The sequence below is a fragment of the Hyla sarda genome, unplaced genomic scaffold (assembly GCF_029499605.1).
Source record: "Hyla sarda isolate aHylSar1 unplaced genomic scaffold, aHylSar1.hap1 scaffold_2415, whole genome shotgun sequence".
In the NCBI taxonomy this organism is placed as follows: domain Eukaryota; kingdom Metazoa; phylum Chordata; class Amphibia; order Anura; family Hylidae; genus Hyla; species Hyla sarda.
In genome coordinates, this window is record NW_026609101.1 from 1 (window position 1) to 21009 (window position 21009).

At 49.5% G+C, this 21009-nt stretch overlaps 5 non-coding genes and 3 pseudogenes across 5 annotated transcripts; all 8 read right to left on the reverse strand.

Moving 5' to 3' along the window:
• Nucleotides 1-463: 463 nt before the first annotated feature.
• On the reverse strand, nucleotides 464-654 carry LOC130322999 (U2 spliceosomal RNA). The gene has a single exon (XR_008868394.1). It is a non-coding gene; the product is annotated as a U2 spliceosomal RNA (small nuclear RNA).
• Nucleotides 655-2766: 2112 nt separating this feature from the next.
• LOC130322990 (U2 spliceosomal RNA) lies at nucleotides 2767-2957 on the reverse strand. The gene has a single exon (XR_008868386.1). It is a non-coding gene; the product is annotated as a U2 spliceosomal RNA (small nuclear RNA).
• Nucleotides 2958-5062: 2105 nt separating this feature from the next.
• On the reverse strand, nucleotides 5063-5253 carry LOC130323002 (U2 spliceosomal RNA). Its single transcript, XR_008868395.1, has one exon. It is a non-coding gene; the product is annotated as a U2 spliceosomal RNA (small nuclear RNA).
• A 2095-nt stretch (nucleotides 5254-7348) lies between these two features.
• LOC130323005 (U2 spliceosomal RNA) lies at nucleotides 7349-7539 on the reverse strand. Its single transcript, XR_008868397.1, has one exon. It is a non-coding gene; the product is annotated as a U2 spliceosomal RNA (small nuclear RNA).
• Nucleotides 7540-9634: 2095 nt separating this feature from the next.
• LOC130323007 (U2 spliceosomal RNA) lies at nucleotides 9635-9825 on the reverse strand. Its single transcript, XR_008868398.1, has one exon. It is a non-coding gene; the product is annotated as a U2 spliceosomal RNA (small nuclear RNA).
• A 2080-nt stretch (nucleotides 9826-11905) lies between these two features.
• On the reverse strand, nucleotides 11906-12079 carry LOC130323000 (U2 spliceosomal RNA; annotated as a pseudogene).
• A 5830-nt stretch (nucleotides 12080-17909) lies between these two features.
• LOC130323003 (U2 spliceosomal RNA) lies at nucleotides 17910-18055 on the reverse strand (annotated as a pseudogene).
• A 2099-nt stretch (nucleotides 18056-20154) lies between these two features.
• On the reverse strand, nucleotides 20155-20329 carry LOC130323001 (U2 spliceosomal RNA; annotated as a pseudogene).
• Between the last annotated feature and the right edge of the window lie 680 nt (nucleotides 20330-21009).

The window sequence follows — 21009 nt, forward strand, 5'->3', positions numbered from 1 at the left end:
ACATAGTTACATAGTTAGTACGGTCGAAAAAAGACATATGTCCATCAAGTTCAACCAGGGAATTAAGGGGTAGGGGTGTGGCGCGATATTGGGGAAGGGATGAGATTTTATATTTCTTCATAAGCATTAATCTTATTTTGTCAATTAGGAACATTCAGCACCCACCCCGCTATCAAGGCAGCTGCCTATCATGTCATGCCCTACCTGCACAGGTGTGCTGGCTACTCAAATGATCCAATTAAGGAGGCCATTTAGTCAGCAGCAGCAGAAGTCCTGTGCCTGGACGCTCCAACAGCGGCCAGACACAAGCAGAAGCAGAAGCAGCAGAAGCAGCAGCAGCACCACCTTTTGTTTTTTGGCTGCAGCAGCAGCAGCAGCAGCAAGGCCCACAGGGCTGGCTAGCTGGCTAGCCAGCAAGCAGGTAGCAATGAAAGTAGGAATCTTTCTTTTTAACCCTGTAAGGGGGTGGTGCACTGTACCCGAAGATACTGCCATATCGGGTCAATGCATAGGGCGACGGAAGCAAGCTTCGAAATCGGCCCCCGTTCTCAAAAATCCATTTAATATATGGTCCCCAGATAGGGGATGTATCAGATATTAAACTGATAAGAACAGATACTACACTTGATCTTAGCCAAAAGGCCGAGAAGCGATAACCGTGAAAGGGGCGGGCCCAACAAGGTCCCCTTCATGGGCACTATCACTGCTTGCTGTCAGGGAGGCTGCCAGACAATTTTCCATGCACACTCTGGGCTGGGGGGCAGTCAACCACCAGTACACACAGCAGAACCTAAACCCATACCATTATTGCTAAGCAGCAAGACAGGGCCCATTGCACTCCCACGGGGCCTTTTTAAATGCAATCCATAACCCGGATTTGCCAGGAACCCTTCTTACTCCTCCTACTTGCATGTGACACTGGGCTTAGGATCTGCATAGGAAACACACACACAAGCACACACCTACCTTTGTTGCCTGCAGATGCCTCCTTGGCTGTCCCCAAACGGTATCAAACCAACACCCACGGGAAGCTGTAAGCATAGAGGACATGCCTGCACCCCATTGGACTTACCTGTGTGGGTTAAATCCGGGTTATTTGACAACCTATGGCGGTGATGGTTCTGCTCAGGCAGAGCAGTGCTGATGCTCCTCATAAAGCTGTCGCTGCTGTGAAGGTTCTAGGTGACATCACAAATCCCTATGGTTACATACACAACAAAGCTGGGTTGTTGTTGTTTACACTCTGCAAGGCCTGTGGAAGTCAGTGACATCATAGCACTGTAGTTCTGAGGGTTCTAGATGGATGCAACAATCTCCTGTTGCTTCTATGAAGGCCATAATAGACGACATCACCAAACAGCTCCATAGTCACATACACAGCAAAGGAGAGATGTTGTTTACACCTAGTGATGTCAGTGGTATTGAGTGACATCACAGCACAGTGCTAAGGCTCCTGGGCCTGGACACAGCAGCGGCTGCAATATCTCAACGGAGAATACGTTTATATATATGTGTGTGTGTGCGCGTATATATATATATATATATATATATATATATATATATATATATATATATATATTTCTCCGCCGAAATCACTTTTAAACCCATTTCCACCTTTTTTTCCCTTCTCTTCCTCTTACTTTTTTTTCACGTTTTTTTACGTTTTTCTCCTTTTCGCCTCTTTTCTGGGCGTATTATTCTTCTTTTTCTTCTTTTTTTTCGTCTAATGCATACCCCATCAGTGCAGCAATGCTTATTCAATACCGCCAGCAGATGGAGACACTGGGGGATAATTTTCTAAGGATTTATACTGATTTTTCCTGTCTGAATTTGTCGCACAGAAAGTTGCAGGCCAAATATGTGTGACATTTCTGCGACTTTAGCTTCTAGAGCATTTTTACATCATTATACATAGGTTCTGAATACATAAAAAGCGACTGTTCAGCGACAGACAAGTCGCATCGGCTGAAAGTAGGCCAGAATGTCAGTCCATGTTGGAGCAGGTTTAGATACAGTCTAAAGCATAGATCTCAAAGTCTGTGCACAGAATTTAGCAAGGGCCTCGCACCTTCTGATGCATCAGGTAGGTGCACAATAGCATAGCCTAACCCTCTGTACTTTGGTCTATATTGATGCGGGACATAGACAGCCAGCTGATGACCAATCCATTAGTGCAATGGATGGCTGGAAGCATTTGTCTTTGCCTTTGCAATACCACAGAAGCAATGCATGGTCAATGTACAGCAATGACACACCTGTGTGAACAGCCAGGAGACCCCCCCCCCCCCATGTTATGTTACATAGTTACATAGTTAGTACGGTCGAAAAAAGACATATGTCCATCAAGTTCAACCAGGGAATTAAGGGGTAGGGGTGTGGCGCGATATTGGGGAAGGGATGAGATTTTATATTTCTTCATAAGCATTAATCTTATTTTGTCAATTAGGAACATTCAGCACCCACCCGCTATCAAGGCAGCTGCCTATCATGTCATGCCCTACCTGCACAGGTGTGCTGGCTACTCAAATGATCCAATTAAGGAGGCCATTTAGTCAGCAGCAGCAGAAGTCCTGTGCCTGGACGCTCCAACAGCGGCCAGACACAAGCAGAAGCAGAAGCAGCAGAAGCAGCAGCAGCACCACCTTTTGTTTTTTGGCTGCAGCAGCAGCAGCAGCAGCAGCAGCAAGGCCCACAGGGCTGGCTAGCTGGCTAGCCAGCAAGCAGGTAGCAATGAAAGTAGGAATCTTTCTTTTTAACCCTGTAAGGGGGTGGTGCACTGTACCCGAAGATACTGCCATATCGGGTCAATGCATAGGGCGACGGAAGCAAGCTTCGAAATCGGCCCCCGTTCTCAAAAATCCATTTAATATATGGTCCCCAGATAGGGGACGTATCAGATATTAAACTGATAAGAACAGATACTACACTTGATCTTAGCCAAAAGGCCGAGAAGCGATAACCGTGAAAGGGGCGGGCCCAACAAGGTCCCCTTCATGGGCACTATCACTGCTTGCTGTCAGGGAGGCTGCCAGACAATTTTCCATGCACACTCTAGGCTGGGGGGCAGTCAACCACCAGTACACACAGCAGAACCTAAACCCATACCATTATTGCTAAGCAGCAAGACAGGGGCCCATTGCACTCCCACGGGGCCTTTTTAAATGCAATCCATAACCCGGATTTGCCAGGAACCCTTCTTACTCCTCCTACTTGCATGTGACACTGGGCTTAGGATCTGCATAGGAAACACACACACAAGCACACACCTACCTTTGTTGCCTGCAGATGCCTCCTTGGCTGTCCCCCAAACGGTATCAAACCAACACCCACGGGAAGCTGTAAGCATAGAGGACATGCCTGCACCCCATTGGACTTACCTGTGTGGGTTAAATCCGGGTTATTTGACAACCTATGGCGGTGATGGTTCTGCTCAGGCAGAGCAGTGCTGATGCTCCTCATAAAGCTGTCGCTGCTGTGAAGGTTCTAGGTGACATCACAAATCCCTATGGTTACATACACAACAAAGCTGGGTTGTTGTTGTTTACACTCTGCAAGGCCTGTGGAAGTGAGTGACATCATAGCACTGTAGTTCTGAGGGTTCTAGATGGATGCAACAATCTCCTGTTGCTTCTATGAAGGCCATAATAGACGACATCACCAAACAGCTCCATAGTCACATACACAGCAAAGGAGAGATGTTGTTTACACCTAGTGATGTCAGTGGTATTGAGTGACATCACAGCACAGTGCTAAGGCTCCTGGGCCTGGACACAGCAGCGGCTGCAATATCTCAACGGAGAATACGTTTATATATATGTGTGTGTGTGCGCGTATATATATATATATATATATATATATATATATATATATATATATTTCTCCGCCGAAATCACTTTTAAACCCATTTCCACCTTTTTTTCCCTTCTCTTCCTCTTACTTTTTTTTCACGTTTTTTTACGTTTTTCTCCTTTTCGCCTCTTTTCTGGGCGTATTATTCTTCTTTTTCTTCTTTTTTTTCGTCTAATGCATACCCCATCAGTGCAGCAATGCTTATTCAATACCGCCAGCAGATGGAGACACTGGGGGATAATTTTCTAAGGATTTATACTGATTTTTCCTGTCTGAATTTGTCGCACAGAAAGTTGCAGGCCAAATATGTGTGACATTTCTGCGACTTTAGCTTCTAGAGCATTTTTACATCATTATACATAGGTTCTGAATACATAAAAAGCGACTGTTCAGCGACAGACAAGTCGCATCGGCTGAAAGTAGGCCAGAATGTCAGTCCATGTTGGAGCAGGTTTAGATACAGTCTAAAGCATAGATCTCAAAGTCTGTGCACAGAATTTAGCAAGGGCCTCGCACCTTCTGATGCATCAGGTAGGTGCACAATAGCATAGCCTAACCCTCTGTACTTTGGTCTATATTGATGCGGGACATAGACAGCCAGCTGATGACCAATCCATTAGTGCAATGGATGGCTGGAAGCATTTGTCTTTGCCTTTGCAATACCACAGAAGCAATGCATGGTCAATGTACAGCAATGACACACCTGTGTGAACAGCCAGGAGACCCCCCCCCCCCCCCATGTTATGTTACATAGTTACATAGTTAGTACGGTCGAAAAAAGACATATGTCCATCAAGTTCAACCAGGGAATTAAGGGGTAGGGGTGTGGCGCGATATTGGGGAAGGGATGAGATTTTATATTTCTTCATAAGCATTAATCTTATTTTGTCAATTAGGAACATTCAGCACCCACCCGCTATCAAGGCAGCTGCCTATCATGTCATGCCCTACCTGCACAGGTGTGCTGGCTACTCAAATGATCCAATTAAGGAGGCCATTTAGTCAGCAGCAGCAGAAGTCCTGTGCCTGGACGCTCCAACAGCGGCCAGACACAAGCAGAAGCAGAAGCAGCAGAAGCAGCAGCAGCACCACCTTTTGTTTTTTGGCTGCAGCAGCAGCAGCAGCAGCAGCAAGGCCCACAGGGCTGGCTAGCTGGCTAGCCAGCAAGCAGGTAGCAATGAAAGTAGGAATCTTTCTTTTTAACCCTGTAAGGGGGTGGTGCACTGTACCCGAAGATACTGCCATATCGGGTCAATGCATAGGGCGACGGAAGCAAGCTTCGAAATCGGCCCCCGTTCTCAAAAATCCATTTAATATATGGTCCCCAGATAGGGGACGTATCAGATATTAAACTGATAAGAACAGATACTACACTTGATCTTAGCCAAAAGGCCGAGAAGCGATAACCGTGAAAGGGGCGGGCCCAACAAGGTCCCCTTCATGGGCACTATCACTGCTTGCTGTCAGGGAGGCTGCCAGACAATTTTCCATGCACACTCTGGGCTGGGGGGGCAGTCAACCACCAGTACACACAGCAGAACCTAAACCCATACCATTATTGCTAAGCAGCAAGACAGGGGCCCATTGCACTCCCACGGGGCCTTTTTAAATGCAATCCATAACCCGGATTTGCCAGGAACCCTTCTTACTCCTCCTACTTGCATGTGACACTGGGCTTAGGATCTGCATAGGAAACACACACACAAGCACACACCTACCTTTGTTGCCTGCAGATGCCTCCTTGGCTGTCCCCAAACGGTATCAAACCAACACCCACGGGAAGCTGTAAGCATAGAGGACATGCCTGCACCCCATTGGACTTACCTGTGTGGGTTAAATCCGGGTTATTTGACAACCTATGGCGGTGATGGTTCTGCTCAGGCAGAGCAGTGCTGATGCTCCTCATAAAGCTGTCGCTGCTGTGAAGGTTCTAGGTGACATCACAAATCCCTATGGTTACATACACAACAAAGCTGGGTTGTTGTTGTTTACACTCTGCAAGGCCTGTGGAAGTGAGTGACATCATAGCACTGTAGTTCTGAGGGTTCTAGATGGATGCAACAATCTCCTGTTGCTTCTATGAAGGCCATAATAGACGACATCACCAAACAGCTCCATAGTCACATACACAGCAAAGGAGAGATGTTGTTTACACCTAGTGATGTCAGTGGTATTGAGTGACATCACAGCACAGTGCTAAGGCTCCTGGGCCTGGACACAGCAGCGGCTGCAATATCTCAACGGAGAATACGTTTATATATATGTGTGTGTGTGCGCGTATATATATATATATATATATATATATATATATATATATATATATATATATATTTCTCCGCCGAAATCACTTTTAAACCCATTTCCACCTTTTTTTCCCTTCTCTTCCTCTTACTTTTTTTTCACGTTTTTTTACGTTTTTCTCCTTTTCGCCTCTTTTCTGGGCGTATTATTCTTCTTTTTCTTCTTTTTTTTCGTCTAATGCATACCCCATCAGTGCAGCAATGCTTATTCAATACCGCCAGCAGATGGAGACACTGGGGGATCATTTTCTAAGGATTTATACTGATTTTTCCTGTCTGAATTTGTCGCACAGAAAGTTGCAGGCCAAATATGTGTGACATTTCTGCGACTTTAGCTTCTAGAGCATTTTTACAACATTATACATAGGTGCTGAATACATAAAAAGCGACTGTTCAGCGACAGACAAGTCGCATCGGCTGAAAGTAGGCCAGAATGTCAGTCCATGTTGGAGCAGGTTTAGATACAGTCTAAAGTATAGATCTCAAAGTCTGTGCACAGAATTTAGCAAGGGCCTCGCACCTTCTGATGCATCAGGTAGGTGCACAATAGCATAGCCTAACCCTCTGTACTTTGGTCTATATTGATGCGGGACATAGACAGCCAGCTGATGACCAATCCATTAGTGCAATGGATGGCTGGAAGCATTTGTCTTTGCCTTTGCAATACCACAGAAGCAATGCATGGTCAATGTACAGCAATGACACACCTGTGTGAACAGCCAGGAGACCCCCCCCCCCCCCCCATGTTATGTTACATAGTTACATAGTTAGTACGGTCGAAAAAAGACATATGTCCATCAAGTTCAACCAGGGAATTAAGGGGTAGGGGTGTGGCGCGATATTGGGGAAGGGATGAGATTTTATATTTCTTCATAAGCATTAATCTTATTTTGTCAATTAGGAACATTCAGCACCCACCCGCTATCAAGGCAGCTGCCTATCATGTCATGCCCTACCTGCACAGGTGTGCTGGCTACTCAAATGATCCAATTAAGGAGGCCATTTAGTCAGCAGCAGCAGAAGTCCTGTGCCTGGACGCTCCAACAGCGGCCAGACACAAGCAGAAGCAGCAGAAGCAGCAGCAGCAGCACCACCTTTTGTTTTTTGGCTGCAGCAGCAAGGCCCACAGGGCTGGCTAGCTGGCTAGCCAGCAAGCAGGTAGCAATGAAAGTAGAATCTTTCTTTTTAACCCTGTAAGGGGGTGGTGCACTGTACCCGAAGATACTGCCATATCGGGTCAATGCATAGGGCGACGGAAGCAAGCTTCGAAATCGGCCCCCGTTCTCAAAAATCCATTTAATATATGGTCCCCAGATAGGGGACGTATCAGATATTAAACTGATAAGAACAGATACTACACTTGATCTTAGCCAAAAGGCCGAGAAGCGATAACCGTGAAAGGGGCGGGCCCAACAAGGTCCCCTTCATGGGCACTATCACTGCTTGCTGTCAGGGAGGCTGCCAGACAATTTTCCATGCACACTCTGGGCTGGGGGGCAGTCAACCACCAGTACACACAGCAGAACCTAAACCCATACCATTATTGCTAAGCAGCAAGACAGGGGCCCATTGCACTCCCACGGGGCCTTTTTAAATGCAATCCATAACCCGGATTTGCCAGGAACCCTTCTTACTCCTCCTACTTGCATGTGACACTGGGCTTAGGATCTGCATAGGAAACACACACACAAGCACACACCTACCTTTGTTGCCTGCAGATGCCTCCTTGGCTGTCCCCAAACGGTATCAAACCAACACCCACGGGAAGCTGTAAGCATAGAGGACATGCCTGCACCCCATTGGACTTACCTGTGTGGGTTAAATCCGGGTTATTTGACAACCTATGGCGGTGATGGTTCTGCTCAGGCAGAGCAGTGCTGATGCTCCTCATAAAGCTGTCGCTGCTGTGAAGGTTCTAGGTGACATCACAAATCCCTATGGTTACATACACAACAAAGCTGGGTTGTTGTTGTTTACACTCTGCAAGGCCTGTGGAAGTCAGTGACATCATAGCACTGTAGTTCTGAGGGTTCTAGATGGATGCAACAATCTCCTGTTGCTTCTATGAAGGCCATAATAGACGACATCACCAAACAGCTCCATAGTCACATACACAGCAAAGGAGAGATGTTGTTTACACCTAGTGATGTCAGTGGTATTGAGTGACATCACAGCACAGTGCTAAGGCTCCTGGGCCTGGACACAGCAGCGGCTGCAATATCTCAACGGAGAATACGTTTATATATATGTGTGTGTGTGCGCGTATATATATATATATATATATATTATATATATATATATATATATATATATATTTCTCCGCCGAAATCACTTTTAAACCCATTTCCACCTTTTTTTCCCTTCTCTTCCTCTTACTTTTTTTTCACGTTTTTTTTACGTTTTTCTCCTTTTCGCCTCTTTTCTGGGCGTATTATTCTTCTTTTTCTTCTTTTTTTTCGTCTAATGCATACCCCATCAGTGCAGCAATGCTTATTCAATACCGCCAGCAGATGGAGACACTGGGGGATCATTTTCTAAGGATTTATACTGATTTTTCCTGTCTGAATTTGTCGCACAGAAAGTTGCAGGCCAAATATGTGTGACATTTCTGCGACTTTAGCTTCTAGAGCATTTTTACAACATTATACATAGGTGCTGAATACATAAAAAGCGACTGTTCAGCGACAGACAAGTCGCATCGGCTGAAAGTAGGCCAGAATGTCAGTCCATGTTGGAGCAGGTTTAGATACAGTCTAAAGTATAGATCTCAAAGTCTGTGCACAGAATTTAGCAAGGGCCTCGCACCTTCTGATGCATCAGGTAGGTGCACAATAGCATAGCCTAACCCTCTGTACTTTGGTCTATATTGATGCGGGACATAGACAGCCAGCTGATGACCAATCCATTAGTGCAATGGATGGCTGGAAGCATTTGTCTTTGCCTTTGCAATACCACAGAAGCAATGCATGGTCAATGTACAGCAATGACACACCTGTGTGAACAGCCAGGAGACCCCCCCCCCCCCCCCATGTTATGTTACATAGTTACATAGTTAGTACGGTCGAAAAAAGACATATGTCCATCAAGTTCAACCAGGGAATTAAGGGGTAGGGGTGTGGCGCGATATTGGGGAAGGGATGAGATTTTATATTTCTTCATAAGCATTAATCTTATTTTGTCAATTAGGAACATTCAGCACCCACCCGCTATCAAGGCAGCTGCCTATCATGTCATGCCCTACCTGCACAGGTGTGCTGGCTACTCAAATGATCCAATTAAGGAGGCCATTTAGTCAGCAGCAGCAGAAGTCCTGTGCCTGGACGCTCCAACAGCGGCCAGACACAAGCAGAAGCAGCAGAAGCAGCAGCAGCAGCACCACCTTTTGTTTTTTGGCTGCAGCAGCAAGGCCCACAGGGCTGGCTAGCTGGCTAGCCAGCAAGCAGGTAGCAATGAAAGTAGGAATCTTTCTTTTTAACCCTGTAAGGGGGTGGTGCACTGTACCCGAAGATACTGCCATATCGGGTCAATGCATAGGGCGACGGAAGCAAGCTTCGAAATCGGCCCCCGTTCTCAAAAATCCATTTAATATATGGTCCCCAGATAGGGGACGTATCAGATATTAAACTGATAAGAACAGATACTACACTTGATCTTAGCCAAAAGGCCGAGAAGCGATAACCGTGAAAGGGGCGGGCCCAACAAGGTCCCCTTCATGGGCACTATCACTGCTTGCTGTCAGGGAGGCTGCCAGACAATTTTCCATGCACACTCTGGGCTGGGGGGCAGTCAACCACCAGTACACACAGCAGAACCTAAACCCATACCATTATTGCTAAGCAGCAAGACAGGGGCCCATTGCACTCCCACGGGGCCTTTTTAAATGCAATCCATAACCCGGATTTGCCAGGAACCCTTCTTACTCCTCCTACTTGCATGTGACACTGGGCTTAGGATCTGCATAGGAAACACACACACAAGCACACACCTACCTTTGTTGCCTGCAGATGCCTCCTTGGCTGTCCCCAAACGGTATCAAACCAACACCCACGGGAAGCTGTAAGCATAGAGGACATGCCTGCACCCCATTGGACTTACCTGTGTGGGTTAAATCCGGGTTATTTGACAACCTATGGCGGTGATGGTTCTGCTCAGGCAGAGCAGTGCTGATGCTCCTCATAAAGCTGTCGCTGCTGTGAAGGTTCTAGGTGACATCACAAATCCCTATGGTTACATACACAACAAAGCTGGGTTGTTGTTGTTTACACTCTGCAAGGCCTGTGGAAGTCAGTGACATCATAGCACTGTAGTTCTGAGGGTTCTAGATGGATGCAACAATCTCCTGTTGCTTCTATGAAGGCCATAATAGACGACATCACCAAACAGCTCCATAGTCACATACACAGCAAAGGAGAGATGTTGTTTACACCTAGTGATGTCAGTGGTATTGAGTGACATCACAGCACAGTGCTAAGGCTCCTGGGCCTGGACACAGCAGCGGCTGCAATATCTCAACGGAGAATACGTTTATATATATGTGTGTGTGTGCGCGTATATATATATATATATATATATATATATATATATTTCTCCGCCGAAATCACTTTTAAACCCATTTCCACCTTTTTTTCCCTTCTCTTCCTCTTACTTTTTTTTCACGTTTTTTTACGTTTTTCTCCTTTTCGCCTCTTTTCTGGGCGTATTATTCTTCTTTTTCTTCTTTTTTTTTCGTCTAATGCATACCCCATCAGTGCAGCAATGCTTATTCAATACCGCCAGCAGATGGAGACACTGGGGGATAATTTTCTAAGGATTTATACTGATTTTTCCTGTCTGAATTTGTCGCACAGAAAGTTGCAGGCCAAATATGTGTGACATTTCTGCGACTTTAGCTTCTAGAGCATTTTTACAACATTATACATAGGTGCTGAATACATAAAAAGCGACTGTTCAGCGACAGACAAGTCGCATCGGCTGAAAGTAGGCCAGAATGTCAGTCCATGTTGGAGCAGGTTTAGATACAGTCTAAAGTATAGATCTCAAAGTCTGTGCACAGAATTTAGCAAGGGCCTCGCACCTTCTGATGCATCAGGTAGGTGCACAATAGCATAGCCTAACCCTCTGTACTTTGGTCTATATTGATGCGGGACATAGACAGCCAGCTGATGACCAATCCATTAGTGCAATGGATGGCTGGAAGCATTTGTCTTTGCCTTTGCAATACCACAGAAGCAATGCATGGTCAATGTACAGCAATGACACACCTGTGTGAACAGCCAGGAGACCCCCCCCCCCCCCCCCCATGTTATGTTACATAGTTACATAGTTAGTACGGTCGAAAAAAGACATATGTCCATCAAGTTCAACCAGGGAATTAAGGGGTAGGGGTGTGGCGCGATATTGGGGAAGGGATGAGATTTTATATTTCTTCATAAGCATTAATCTTATTTTGTCAATTAGGAACATTCAGCACCCACCCGCTATCAAGGCAGCTGCCTATCATGTCATGCCCTACCTGCACAGGTGTGCTGGCTACTCAAATGATCCAATTAAGGAGGCCATTTAGTCAGCAGCAGCAGAAGTCCTGTGCCTGGACGCTCCAACAGCGGCCAGACACAAGCAGAAGCAGCAGAAGCAGCAGCAGCAGCACCACCTTTTGTTTTTTGGCTGCAGCAGCAAGGCCCACAGGGCTGGCTAGCTGGCTAGCCAGCAAGCAGGTAGCAATGAAAGTAGGAATCTTTCTTTTTAACCCTGTAAGGGGGTGGTGCACTGTACCCGAAGATACTGCCATATCGGGTCAATGCATAGGGCGACGGAAGCAAGCTTCGAAATCGGCCCCCGTTCTCAAAAATCCATTTAATATATGGTCCCCAGATAGGGGACGTATCAGATATTAAACTGATAAGAACAGATTTTTTGATTGAAAGAGCTTTATTTTCCGTTCAGTCATTACAAGTCGTACAATAAATTACAGTCACACAAAGCATGATAGTACAATACACAGCAAAGGTTCCCTAAGCTATACATCGCACACCATGCTACTCTAACATTCAGCTCAATCCTGCAATAGAAAGGCACAAGAGATCAAACAAAAACCAAATAATACAATCTGTGATCGGGGTAGGGGTGTGGGCGACTATGTGGGGGTAGGGAGGGGGCGGATCACAGGGCCAAACTGTTGGGCTGTATCTTCAGGGAGACATGGGAGAAGGAGAGGGGTCTTCACTCCTCTTCTTCCTCATCAACGGCCGAGCTGTCCAAGATGGAATAGTCTCTAAGCAGGTTCTTGATGAACCTGCGGCAGTCCCGGACGGACATGTTTTCCCTGTTGATCACGAGGCGGTTCCTGGCAAGCCACACTGCGTCCTTAAAACAGTTCATAAGGCGCCAGGCCTCCTGGATGGCCTCCACGTCGTGGGTCCCAGGGAACAGGCCGTAAAGCACCGAATGGTACGATAGGCAGCTCCTGGGCACTGAGTCTCTGAGTTCCTGTTCTAGGGCGTCCAACAGACCCTGTGCAAAGGGGCACTGCCAAAACACGTGGAAAGATGTTTCCTCCACGTAGGGGCAACGGGGGCAGTACCGGGTCTTGCACAGGTTGCGGGCATGCATGAATGACCTGAGAGAGAGACCTCCCATGACGGCCATCCACGACAAGTCCTTGTGTCCATTGGTAAGCCGCTTTGAGGCCACATTGTTCCAAACTGTCTCTGCAGTGGCTGCGGGGAGTCCCGGAACCAGCTCGGTCGAGTCCTTAGCTCGGATGAGCTTGTGGATTGTCTTCGGCTTCCATAGGTCTGGTTTCAGTCCTTCCAGCTGGTGCTCCCTCACAAACCGGACAACATCCCCATAGAACCAGGGAGTGTTCCAGTTGTAAGGGATGGAGCTGTCCCACTTGTCCCAGCCCAGCTGTCTCCAGAGGGGCATGAGAAGCAAGCGAGACATGGACCTGCCCGCTGAGCCAGTCTTTTCTACAAGAGTCCGCTGCACCGTGACACATGCAAAGGAGGCCCTCAGCAGAGCGGGGATGTCGGGTATTCCCTTCCCACCCTTGCGGGGTTCCTTGTACATCACGGTCCTTTTGACTCTGTCCATTTTGCCCCAGACGAAGCCAAACACTGTCCGGGTGATGGCCTTGCAAACGGTGGTATGGGGAGGCCAGGCCTGTGCGGTATATTGGAGCACAGGCAAAACTTCACTCCGCAGGACAAGTGCCTTGCCTTCCATCGTGAGCTTTCTGGAGCTCCACAGTCCGATCTTCGAGTTTATCCTTCCTAGTCGGTCTTGCCAAGACTTAAGGGCCGCTCCTTCCTTCCCGAACCAGACTCCAAGAATTTGAATGAAGTCCGGCTTAACGGCAAAGGGGAAGGGGGCGGAAGAAGCCAGGTGCCATTCCCCGAAGAGCATGGCCTCCGACTTCCCGCAGTTGACTTTTGCCCCCGAAGCTCTGCCGAAGTCCTCGCAGGTCTGGACGAGTGCAGTCACCGAACGCTGGTCAGCGCAGAAGACGGTCACGTCGTCCATGTAGAGCGAGCACTTGACCTCGTGGCGATCTGGTCCTGGTGCGGTGATCCCTCTGATCTCTCCATTCTGCCGGATAGTCTCAGCGAAGAGCTCTATAACACAAACAAAAAGGAGAGGTGAAAGAGGGCAGCCTTGTCTAACCCCTGAAAGAATAGGAAAGGGGTCAGTCTTCCAGCCGTTCACCAACACCGTGCTGTAAATGTCAAAATACATAACGTTAACAAAAGAGCAAAACATCTTCCCCAGACCCAGCCTGCGCAAAACCCTGTCCATGAATGCGTGGGAGACACGGTCGAACGCCTTCTCCTGATCTAAGCTGACCAGGGCGGCGCGGCCCCCGCGGTCCTGGATGTAATGGACCGTGTCTCTCACAAGGGCAAGGCTGTCGGCAATCCTGCGGCCAGGAATGCTGCAGGTCTGGTCCGGATGGACGATCTGCCCCATGACAGGTTTCAGCCTGTTGGCCAGCACCTTGGCGAGGATCTTGTAGTCCACGTTCAGGAGAGAGATGGGACGCCAGTTTTTCAGGTCACATCTCTCCCCCTTCCGCTTATACAAGATCGTGATCATCCCTTCCCTCAACGACGGAGGCATTCTGCCCCCCACCACCATCTCCTCGTACACCTCCAACAGGTCCGGACAGATCAGGTCACCCAGCGCTACGTAGAGCTCGGCCGGGAGACCGTCACTGCCCGGGGTCCTGCCGGGCTTAAAGGATTTAGCGGCAGAGAGCAGCTCCCCCACCGTCAAGGGATCGTCCATAGCCGCCGCACCTGCGGGATCAACAACGTTAGTGACACCTGACAGGAACCTCTCGGCGGCTTCGGGGTCGGATGACTTGGGGGCGTAGAGGTTGCTGTAGAAGTCGTGGACGACCCCCATCACTTCCTCCTTGCCGCTCCTCATGTGTCCGGTCTCATCTCGTAGCTCAGTCAGGGGCGTGTGGCCGGCATGGAGCTTCCTGAAAAAGAAAGAGTTACATTTCTCACCCTTCTCCAGGTTCTCCACCTTGGAACGAAAGACGATTCGCTTGGATTCCTCCTCAAAGTGCCTTTTCAAGCTCTTTTTGGTCTCCTCCAGCTCCTCCCTGACGTCCCAGCCACACTGGAGCAGGTCCTGCAGGGACCGCAGCTCGCGCTGCAGTTTCCTCAAGTCCCACTTCTTCGCACACGCCTGTTGTCTGCCTTTTGCCTGAAAGAAACAACGGAATTCGACTTTAACATATTCCCACCAATCGCTGATGCACTTGAACAGACATTTGTCATTTCGCCATACAAGGTAAGCATCCCTAAGTTCCTCCATGACCTCCCTCTGCTCCAACAGGGCACAATTCAACTTCCAGGAGCCCGGGCCAGGTGGGAATCCATGGCCCAGAGTCCCCCGGAATCGAATGGCCCTGTGGTCAGAGAAGAAGCAGGGGACCATAGAGTACGACACCTTTCTGACTGCTCTCGAAGTGAAGATGAAGTCTATCCGAGAACGGAGCGAGCCATCGGGGCGGCTCCACGTATAGTTTACGGAGCCGTTCCCGATGGACCCGACAACGTCCTGCAAGGATGCCTCCGTCACCATCTCAATCAGCAGTTTAGACGTCACGTCCAGGTTGGCGGATGTGCCAGAACTGCGCCCGTCCACCTCAATGGGGCAGTTGAAGTCACCACCCAACACTACTGCTCTAGTGGTGGCGAGTTCAGCCCGCAGGGCCTGGAGAACCTCCAGTCGGACATCCCTCTCAGGGGAGGCATACACGTTGATGAGCCGCACGGGCTCACCCGCCCAGGAACCGTCTGCGACAAGAAGTCTGCCACAGACGAGCTCCCGGACGGAATCAAGTGCAAAGTTACCTCCCCTGATCAGGATGGCCACCCCCGCAGACCTATTGTCGCCCCCACCAGACCAGTAGGAAGGGCCGTGAGGCCACTGCCTGGCCAGATGGTTGTAAGACCTAGAAGCAGACAAAGCACATTCCTGCAACATGTAAACATCACACCTCTGGGAATCTAAGAACGTAAGAACAGTCTGAAATCTAAACCAAGCTCTGATACTCCTCACATTAATGCAGAAGATGTTGAGATCAGCCATGGGAATAAAAAGAGAGGTTAGTTCTGATACTAGTTACCAGTCTGGTCGGACGGGTCCTCTTCTCTGGCGCCTGTCGGCTCCTGTGGCTTCTCGTAGCGCCCTTCCAAGAACTCGTCGTAGACCGTGTTGGACGGAGTGTCCAGGATTTTCTTAACCTCTGGGTCCTGCAGCAGCTCCTCCATAGATTGAGCTTGGACTGGCTCTGCTTGGACCTGCTCCACTTGGGCCTGCTCCATCACCTCCTCTCCTTCTGAAGCCTCAAGGCTCTCGCAGACCTGCTCCATCTCCTCCTCCTCATCTGAAGCTTGAGGGGTCTCGCAGGTCTCGATTATCTTTCTTTTGTGGGACTCTTCTGATACGTTGTCCCTTCCTTTCCTCTTCCTCTGTATGGTACCTGGGGGAGGAAGCACAGGAAAGTCCTCCGAAGGGCGGGCACCAGCAGCTGGAGGGGGGTTAGGTGCTGCTGGGCCAGGAGAGAAAGGAGGCTGGGTGGGGCGGGGGGCAGGAGAGAGTGCCCGGGCAGGGGAGGACGGGGCAGGGGTGGGCCGGGCAGGGGAGGACGGGGCAGGGGTGGGCCGGGCAGGGGAGGACGGGGCAGGGGTGGGCCGGGGTGGGGTACGGGGGGCAGGGGTGGGCCGGGGTGGGGTACGGGGGGCAGGGGTGGGGCGGGATGGGGCAGGAGGGGCGGGGGTGGGACGGGATGGGGCAGGAGGGGCAGGGGTGGGACGGGATGGGGCAGGAGGGGCAGGGGTGGGACGGGATGGGGCAGGGGTGGGACGGGATGGGGCAGGGGTGGGGCGGGATGGGGCAGGAGATGGGGCGGCAGGGGATGGGGCGGGAGGGGCAGGGGAGGGGCGGGACGGGGCAGGGGTGGTGGCTTTCGCCTTCTTACCCTCCTTGGTCGGCTTGGCCATCCGTGGTGTTGGCTCCGGAGCTGGGGCTGGCTTCGGTGCTCTCGCTGCCACAGATGCCCATGTTCTCTCCCTCTGGGGGCAGTCCTTGTAGCTGTGGGCTGCCAGTCCGCAGAGGTTGCAGGTCTTGCTCTTGGGGCAGTCCTTGGTCGTGTGACCTGTCACACGGCAATACCTGCAGGCATCCTCCGTACAGTCCTTGCCCTCGTGGCCCATCTTGCCACATCTCCTGCAGGTCTGCGGCATGTCCGGGTAGAAGATAAGTCCTGTGGAGTTGCCCAAGGAAAATGTCGTTGGCAGGTGCTGTAGTCCGTCTGGAGAAGCAGGGTTCTTGTTGAGTCTGACGACCACAGACCACTTGCAGGTCCAGTATCCGAGTGAGTTCAGGATGCGGGTGGGCTCCCTCACCACGGTGCAGAAGCGCTTCAGGAAGGTCGAGATGTCCGTGCCTGGGGTGTGTGGGTTCCGCATTGAGACCGTCACCCGCCTCTCCTCTCTTTGAATAAGGCAGTTGCCCACAAAGCGAGAGAAAGGGGATTCGGGACTCGCCGCTTTCACCACCTCCCAGTATCTTCTACAGGTCCCAATGGTGGCAAAGGTGATGTAGAAGATTCCCGAAAAGAAGGTTGCTATTCCCAGGGTGTCAGCCGTGGGGAAGCCTTGATCCGCCAGCATCTTCTTGCAGAACACGTCGTGGGACATGTCCGGCACCCTTCCGTCCACGGGCTTGAGCTTCAAGGCAACAGTCTGCCTCATCCAGGGCTCCAGGGTTGGAGCTTCCAGGTTAGGAATTCTGCCGCCCTTCTGCCTTGCCGTGGTGGAGGTTGAAGCTTGCTGTGGTTGGGGCTGGACCTCCAGGCCTTGCCCTGCAGCCTCCTGGGTGGACTTGCTGGTTGAGGCCATGGCTTCTTCCAGCAGGCTCTTTTCCGCTTCCTTGCTTGCTTGTGGAGAGAGGCTTCGCAAAGTCTTCTTTCCCGGGTGGGAGGAGCTATGCAGATCCGGTCCCGGTGGGAGGAGCTATGCAAATCCTTCTCCAGAGGCAGCGAGTTTCTTCGAAAAGATTCTGCGCCGCCTTCCTCTTCGCCGCTGTTCCGGAATTCACCGCCGATTCCCTTCTTCCAGGTTCTTCGTCGGCTTCTTCCGGAGCTGCAGTCTTCAAGATCTTCTCCTTCTTCAGATGTTCCGAGGCAGGCAGGAGACGATCTTCAGGTGGTATGCTCTAGAGAAATGCGGTTCTAATAAGAACGAAAAGTACTGCAATCGTACTACGCAAAATCTCTACCACAATGCTTGGAGTTCTTCAGACCGTAGCGATCATGGTATCTCCCCTGCCAGGTAAACTGATAAGAACAGATACTACACTTGATCTTAGCCAAAAGGCCGAGAAGCGATAACCGTGAAAGGGGCGGGCCCAACAAGGTCCCCTTCATGGGCACTATCACTGCTTGCTGTCAGGGAGGCTGCCAGACAATTTTCCATGCACACTCTGGGCTGGGGGGCAGTCAACCACCAGTACACACAGCAGAACCTAAACCCATACCATTATTGCTAAGCAGCAAGACAGGGGCCCATTGCACTCCCACGGGGCCTTTTTAAATGCAATCCATAACCCGGATTTGCCAGGAACCCTTCTTACTCCTCCTACTTGCATGTGACACTGGGCTTAGGATCTGCATAGGAAACACACACACAAGCACACACCTACCTTTGTTGCCTGCAGATGCCTCCTTGGCTGTCCCCAAACGGTATCAAACCAACACCCACGGGAAGCTGTAAGCATAGAGGACATGCCTGCACCCCATTGGACTTACCTGTGTGGGTTAAATCCGGGTTATTTGACAACCTATGGCGGTGATGGTTCTGCTCAGGCAGAGCAGTGCTGATGCTCCTCATAAAGCTGTCGCTGCTGTGAAGGTTCTAGGTGACATCACAAATCCCTATGGTTACATACACAACAAAGCTGGGTTGTTGTTGTTTACACTCTGCAAGGCCTGTGGAAGTCAGTGACATCATAGCACTGTAGTTCTGAGGGTTCTAGATGGATGCAACAATCTCCTGTTGCTTCTATGAAGGCCATAATAGACGACATCACCAAACAGCTCCATAGTCACATACACAGCAAAGGAGAGATGTTGTTTACACCTAGTGATGTCAGTGGTATTGAGTGACATCACAGCACAGTGCTAAGGCTCCTGGGCCTGGACACAGCAGCGGCTGCAATATCTCAACGGAGAATACGTTTATATCTATGTGTGTGTGTGCGCGTATATATATATATATATATATATATATATATATATATATATATATATATATATTTCTCCGCCGAAATCACTTTTAAACCCATTTCCACCTTTTTTTCCCTTCTCTTCCTCTTACTTTTTTTTCACGTTTTTTTACGTTTTTCTCCTTTTCGCCTCTTTTCTGGGCGTATTATTCTTCTTTTTCTTCTTTTTTTTCGTCTAATGCATACCCCATCAGTGCAGCAATGCTTATTCAATACCGCCAGCAGATGGAGACACTGGGGGATAATTTTCTAAGGATTTATACTGATTTTTCCTGTCTGAATTTGTCGCACAGAAAGTTGCAGGCCAAATATGTGTGACATTTCTGCGACTTTAGCTTCTAGAGCATTTTTACAACATTATACATAGGTGCTGAATACATAAAAAGCGACTGTTCAGCGACAGACAAGTCGCATCGGCTGAAAGTAGGCCAGAATGTCAGTCCATGTTGGAGCAGGTTTAGATACAGTCTAAAGTATAGATCTCAAAGTCTGTGCACAGAATTTAGCAAGGGCCTCGCACCTTCTGATGCATCAGGTAGGTGCACAATAGCATAGCCTAACCCTCTGTACTTTGGTCTATATTGATGCGGGACATAGACAGCCAGCTGATGACCAATCCATTAGTGCAATGGATGGCTGGAAGCATTTGTCTTTGCCTTTGCAATACCACAGAAGCAATGCATGGTCAATGTACAGCAATGACACACCTGTGTGAACAGCCAGGAGACCCCCCCCCCCCCCCCCCCCATGTTATGTTACATAGTTACATAGTTAGTACGGTCGAAAAAAGACATATGTCCATCAAGTTCAACCAGGGAATTAAGGGGTAGGGGTGTGGCGCGATATTGGGGAAGGGATGAGATTTTATATTTCTTCATAAGCATTAATCTTATTTTGTCAATTAGGAACATTCAGCACCCACCCGCTATCAAGGCAGCTGCCTATCATGTCATGCCCTACCTGCACAGGTGTGCTGGCTACTCAAATGATCCAATTAAGGAGGCCATTTAGTCAGCAGCAGCAGAAGTCCTGTGCCTGGACGCTCCAACAGCGGCCAGACACAAGCAGAAGCAGCAGAAGCAGCAGCAGCAGCACCACCTTTTGTTTTTTGGCTGCAGCAGCAAGGCCCACAGGGCTGGCTAGCTGGCTAGCCAGCAAGCAGGTAGCAATGAAAGTAGGAATCTTTCTTTTTAACCCTGTAAGGGGGTGGTGCACTGTACCCGAAGATACTGCCATATCGGGTCAATGCATAGGGCGACGGAAGCAAGCTTCGAAATCGGCCCCGTTCTCAAAAATCCATTTAATATATGGTCCCCAGATAGGGGACGTATCAGATATTAAACTGATAAGAACAGATTTTTTTTGATTGAAAGAGCTTTATTTTCCGTTCAGTCATTACAAGTCGTACAATAAATTACAGTCACACAAAGCATGATAGTACAATACACAGCAAAGGTTCCCTAAGCTATACATCGCACACCATGCTACTCTAACATTCAGCTCAATCCTGCAATAGAAAGGCACAAGAGATCAAACAAAAACCAAATAATACAATCTGTGATCGGGGTAGGGGTGTGGGCGACTATGTGGGGGTAGGGAGGGGGCGGATCACAGGGCCAAACTGTTGGGCTGTATCTTCAGGGAGACATGGGAGAAGGAGAGGGGTCTTCACTCCTCTTCTTCCTCATCAACGGCCGAGCTGTCCAAGATGGAATAGTCTCTAAGCAGGTTCTTGATGAACCTGCGGCAGTCCCGGACGGACATGTTTTCCCTGTTGATCACGAGGCGGTTCCTGGCAAGCCACACTGCGTCCTTAAAACAGTTCATAAGGCGCCAGGCCTCCTGGATGGCCTCCACGTCGTGGGTCCCAGGGAACAGGCCGTAAAGCACCGAATGGTACGATAGGCAGCTCCTGGGCACTGAGTCTCTGAGTTCCTGTTCTAGGGCGTCCAACAGACCCTGTGCAAAGGGGCACTGCCAAAACACGTGGAAAGATGTTTCCTCCACGTAGGGGCAACGGGGGCAGTACCGGGTCTTGCACAGGTTGCGGGCATGCATG